Below are 6,629 nucleotides of genomic sequence, written 5' to 3'. Positions count from 1 at the left end.
ATATATATATATATATATATATATATATATATATATAAATAGTAACATCGTGTATGAATCTGATTGCTTGTGTAGATGGAACCTGATTATAGTTGGATTTATTAATGGAATAATGATAATAGAATGAGCCTTAGGGTGGAATTTGTTGAAGGTGTCAGGAAATTTTTTGAACATGCTAAGACACTTGATGTTTGTTCATGTTTTCGGGCTATTCGTTGTCCTTGTGTTAGATATGATGGTACAAATCTTTTAAAAGAAAAAGTTATGAAGAAACATCTTTATAGAAGGGAGTTTCACGAGAACTTTTTAAGATTGCGTACTATTGATGGTGATGTTGAGAAAAATAACTTTGTTGTTGGTGAAAGTAGGGCATAATGAATATCAAGATACTAGGATGACAAAAATGGTGCAGAATGCTTTTGGGATGCGACACGGGGGCGACTTTAGGGAAAATGTCGAAGATGTTCTCAGTAGAAGCGGGCCATTTTTATGAACAACTGCATGCTTCTAGTCATCCTTTATTTTACGGGTGTTCGTGCTCACATTTGTCTGTTGCTGTTAGATTATTAAGTATTAAATCTGACTGAAATATTGCTGAAGGAAGAATAGACTTAATGATAGACCTTATTAAAGAGTTAGATGACCCCGACTTAGAGGTTCTTGCTTCTTTCTATAAGGCAAAAAGATTGGTGTTAAAGTTGGGTCTCTCCTCTGTTAGAATTGATTGTTGTGAAAATAACTGCATGTTATACTATAAGGGAGATGCTAACCTAGAGTTCTGTAAGTTTTGTCAGCATCCTCGATATAAGCATGGTTGTAGTGAAAATAAAATTGCTATCAAGGTGATGCATTATTTACCTCTAATACCAAGGTTGAAGATGTTGTATGCTTCAAACAGCTCAGCTCCGTATATGAGATGGCATAGTGAAAATAGAAGGCCCACTGGTGTTATGTGTCATCCATCTGATGGAGAGGCTTGGAAGCATTTTGATGCAACTTGTCCAGATTTTGCAGCTAAGCCATGAAATATTCATTTGGGATTATGTGGGGATGGCTTCTCTCTTTTTTCAGTTAGTGCTGCGCCTTATTCATGTTAGCCTGTATTTATCACCCCGTATAATCTTCCTCCTAAAATGTTGATGACTAGTTCCTATATATTTCTGAATTGTGTTGTTCCTGGCCCGCGTAATGCAAAACGCAGAATAGATGTCTACTTGCAACCTTTGATTGATGAAATTTAAATTTTATGGCATGAGCGGGTTGAAACTTGGGACATCTCACTTAAACAGAATTTCAATCTGTGTGCATATCTAATATGGACTGTTAATGATTTTTTTGCTTATGGAATGTTGTCTGGGTGGATGACAGTTGAAAAGTTGGCTTGTCCATACTGCATGGAAAAAACAAAATCTTTCACATTGAGACATGACAGATGGTTTGATTGTCATCGTTGTTTCTTGCCACCTGATCATGAATTTAAGAGACTCAAGAATGCATTCAGAAGTAATAGAAGGGAACATGATGGTCCATCTCTAAGGCTATATGGTCATGACATCTGGGAGATAGTTCAGGATTTGCCTAAAGTCATCGAGGAACTATTGTATAGGCTTGATGGATATGGCGTTTCGCATAACTGGACTAAGAAAAGTTTATTTTGGGAGTTAGAATATTGGCCAGATAATTTACTTAGAAATAATGTTGATGTCATGCATACCGAGAAGAGCTATTTTGACAACTTGTTCAACACAGTTATGAATGTCACCGGTAAGACAAAGAATAATCCTAAGGCTAGACTTGACTTACCAAAATGTTGCAAGCGCAGAGAATTACACTTACAGGAGGGGCCCAATGGCAATGTTCTTAAGTCCAGGGCTATTTTTACAATTAAGTTGGACCAAAAGCGTCAAATATGTGAGTGGGTACAAAGTTTGAAGATGCCCAATGAATATGCCTCAAATTTGGAAAAGAGGATTGATATGGCAAAACGAATCTTGCATGGAATAAAAAGCCATGATTATCATGTTTTCATGGAACAATTACTTCCAATTGCTTTTGTTGGTTTACCTGAAAATATATGGAAACTAATAGTAAAGATTAGTTTGTTCTTCAAAGACTTATGTGCCACCACATTAAAAGAAGAAAATCTGGCGCGAATGGAAAGTAATATTGTTGTTATCACCAACAAGTTGGAGAAGATTTTTCTGCCAGCGTTCTTCGATGTGATGGAACATCTTTCCATTCACCTTGTGTACAAAGCTCGGCTAGGCGATCCATTTCAAATTAGGTAGATGTATCCATTCAAATGGTAAGTAATTGCAACATACTTAAATTAATACATATTTTTTTTAATATAGTAAACATCTAATCTTAAGATGATGCAGGGCAATTGAAAAGTTGAAAGGGGTCCTAAAAACAAACATAGGGAGGAAGGCTCTAAAGTTGAGGCATATCTTGTAAGAGAAATATCTCAATTTTGTTCATACCACCTTCATGATGAAGTTGCTTGTTCAAGAAACAGACTGAATCATCACTAGGACAATAAGAATGAGCCTCATTTGCAACCAATATCAATTTTCAATCAATCTGGTTGTAAGGTTAAAAAGACCATATTTCGCCTGCTTACTCCAACGGAGCACAAATCAGCAACTTTATATGTCTTGCTGAATTGCTCGAAAGTTGAGCCCTCTCTGAAGTAAGGAGATTAAGAATTTAATATATCTTATTTATTTTCTCATTCCCTTAAGGAAACTAATTATGTTTTGCATGTTGGATCTTCAGTTTATTTAAGACTCAATTCTAGTAAAATCAAGTGTATGCATCCTTTGCAACATGGTTTACATATGAGGTTCGTAAGTGTATTAATAGATCTACAAATTTTAATTATTTACACATTCCTCAACTAACGTGTATATATATATACGTATAATATTTTTAGGTACACCAATCATCAAATGCAGCCGCATACGATCAGTTTTTGAGAGATTTTTTTGGGACCAGTTGAAGCTCATGCAATGTCCTATTACACAGTAAATGAGTTTAAATTTTCCACCGAAGAACACTCCAGAACAAGGAAAACAAACAATAGTGGTGTTTGGGTTAAGAGTGATGATGATGTTGATTACTTTGGCATCATACACAAGATCTTAGAACTGGAGTATGCCGGTTTTTCAATAAAAAAATTATCCTCTTTCGATTTAAGTGGTTTGATCCAAGCACAAGAGGCATAAGAGGCACAAGAGTACATAAAGAGCATAACATCATTGAAGTAAAACACAATTGGTCGTATCCTATTTACGATCTATTTGTTCTAGCGCTAAATGCTAAGAAAGTGTATTATGCTTCTTATCCATTGCACAGTGACAAATCTGATTGGTGGGCTGTAATCAAAACAAAGTCTATAGGATGGGAGGAAGTTGATAATATGTTGGAAACTACATATCAAAATGAAATGCAGATTGATCACCCGCTAGTGGACATTGACTTAGTCGATAGTTTGAATCACTCGAAAAATATATTTGAAGAAGTTAATATTGCAGAAGAAGAGGCTGAGTAGGTAGGAGATGAGGAAACTTTCGAAGAGGGTGAATGATTTAGTGGAGAATCTTCAGGAAAGGAGGATTAGTTAGTGTAGGTTGTATTTATTATATATTGATGTTTTTATGCTTTGTAATATATATTTTACCTTTATGTTTCTTGTTTAAGATTGATTTATAATATACTGTGTAAGATTGTTGTTTTCACTTTTCCATAAATTATATAGTAATACAAATATTATCTTGTGTTGTTGGAGAGATTTGGAATGTGAATTAGTAACTTGAAATTAGTTACTTGGAATGTTTTCTTATATATTCATTTTGTAGGAACTAACTACTTGTTAACTTTACATAATTTAGATGTCAGGTAGAGGTGACAAAGATAAGGAAAAAGTTGATCCTACAAAAACAAAAAAGAAAAAACAACCTCCGCCTTATAGACGAACGAAAGGTATTCATATATCTGAGGTCGGTTTGCTGATGCGCCAGCACAACCCTTATATTCTAGGTCGTCGCAGAATTCAGGTCCTGATCTTACGTATGTGGGACCACTTCATGGGTGTATACCGACTCATTCTTCTTCGATCACCGTGCCACCGCTATCACAGTACTATCGGATGACCGCTGGCACATCCGAACATCTACCATCGTCTGCAGTACCTTCCTGTAGCAGTCACCCATATTCTCACAGTGATTCTTCTGGATCTATTGGGTTGTCGGATCTTCATCTTGGAGGCACTGCATTCGGTGCTTTAGATCCGCTCACGCCAGTGCATCCACTAATAATTTTTCCGCAGCCCAATGACAGAGATGATTATCGGAGGTGTTATCTTATTCTATATGAAATATGGTAAAATTTCTAAATATAATAAAATTATTCATTTTTCATTTACTATATTATTATGTTCTATGAAATTACTGTTTGATCTTGTGTTATAGGTTTAAGTCGGATGCTGGAGTTAGAAAAATTACGAGTAAATGCATTTGTCGGCACTTCAACGGCTACTGGACCAATTAGCAAAAGGTTCCAGAAAAGTCAGAGAACAAATATTTAAAGAATTTCATATAAGGATTTAAATTATTGACTACTTAACACATTGTTGGAACAAAAGATTGAATATTATAGTTTTGTTTTTGTTATAGAAATATTAATCGTGGGATGTTGTGAATGAATGAGCTATAAGGAAATTTTTTTATAGAAGAGCTAGATCCAGATTTAACGGTCTGTTGGATTATACCAGAACCAACAGGGTACGACCAACATTTATAGTCGAACCCATATGGCAAAAGTATATTCGCTATTGGAATAACGAAGAATACAAATTGTTGATGACAAAGAAAAGAAAGCCCGGGCATCATCTAAGGGTGGCTCTCTACATACTGCAGGTGCAGTTAGTATTATTTCTGTGGAGGAAAAAATGGTATGTAACTTTTATAGTTTTAATTGTTTGTTTCTATTTAAATTTTAATTATTTGAAGATTAATAATTTTTTCATATGCAGGAAAAACAAAGGGTAGGAAGATAACACACGATGAGCTATTCAAGGAGATGCATGTGAAGAAGAAAATAACTCAACCGATGAAGATGTCTGGATTGAGAGTCATAAATCAGGATGCTGCTGGAGCAGTTCAACTCTTTTATTCAATCTGCAGGGATTCTTCCTCTATGTCCTGGTGATGCACTTTGGGCTGCAAAAGGTATAGGCCCACTGGATGATATCAGCATAGACGAGGAATCAGATCCTGCGTATGCGGCTGAGGATGCAGAAGACGATGATAATGAGTGGTAGTTTTTTGACTTTTGTATGTGTTCTAGTTTGGATTTGGAGATAAGTTGTAGTTTTAACACTTTGGTATGTTTTTAGACTTGTATTGTATGTTAGTTGTGTGGGAATACACTTTGTATGTTGTTGTTGTATTGTATGTTGTTGTTCCATTTGTTTGGCTAGTTGTTTTTTACTTTTAAAAAAAATTATCAGAAAAATCGACCACATGTGGTCGATTTTCTGGAAAATTTTAAAGAAATTGACCACTTGTGGTCATTTTTTTTTAAATTAATTAATACATTTTAAAATAAAACTGACCACAACTAGTCGATTTTATTAAAATTAATTAATTAATTTTAAACCAAAAATCGACCACTTGTGGTCAGTTTTATTAAAATTAATTAATTAATTTTAAAAGAAAATCGACCACTTGTGATCAATTTTATTAAAATTAATTAATTAATTTTAAAACTAAATCGACCACTTGTGGTCGGTTTTATTAAATTAATTAATTAATTTTAAAATAAAATTGACCACTTGTGGTCGGTATTATTTAAATTAATTAGTTAATTATAAAATAAAATCGACCACTTGTGGTCGGTTTATATTGAATTTTTTATTTTTAAAATCTTTTTTTTCTATTTAAAAAAAATAAAATAAATTCTAAAAATATATATATATTTTTCAAAAAACTGACCACACATGGTCGATTTTAAAAAAGCTATGACACTTTTACTGATCACGCATTTTGGTCGGTTTTGTGGTCAGAAATTCAGGAAAACCGACCACATATGATCGATTTTCCTTTTTTTAGTAGTGCAAACAAGGAAAAATAGGAAAATATTTTCCAAAAAACATTTTCCATCGTACCAAACACACCTTCTATGTTCATCAACTTAGGATGCAAATGCAAGCCCAAGAGAAAAATAATTTCAGTTGGGAAAAAAGTATTTTGAACCTTTTTCGTCCTCTTATTTCCTTTAGTTTTCATTTAGCATGTAATTTTTTAATGATGTGTTCGGTTAAGTAACAAAATGGTTGTTCATGAAGGCCAGTGGTCTCAGGATATAGGAATTAAGGGTGCGTCGAAAGTTTGAACATGTATATTAACGTTCAAGGCTTTAAGATACTTTTGAGAAACCAAGCCCGATAGTCTTCTTGTTTTTCAGGGTGCTTTTTAAATTTTGTACCAATTTTTTTCTTTTATATATATATTTATTTATTTATATAGTATACCTAATCTGCATCGAAATTTAACCGGTGCCGGTACACCACAAAATTCAAACATAGGTGGGAACGAAGATATGTTACTTTCATTATATTTAATCAA

The sequence above is a fragment of the Capsicum annuum genome, chromosome 9, assembly GCF_002878395.1.
Source record: "Capsicum annuum cultivar UCD-10X-F1 chromosome 9, UCD10Xv1.1, whole genome shotgun sequence".
Taxonomy (NCBI): Eukaryota; Viridiplantae; Streptophyta; class Magnoliopsida; order Solanales; family Solanaceae; genus Capsicum; species Capsicum annuum.
The sequence above is the reverse complement of the archived record's forward strand: the minus strand, read 5'-3'. Positions refer to the sequence as shown.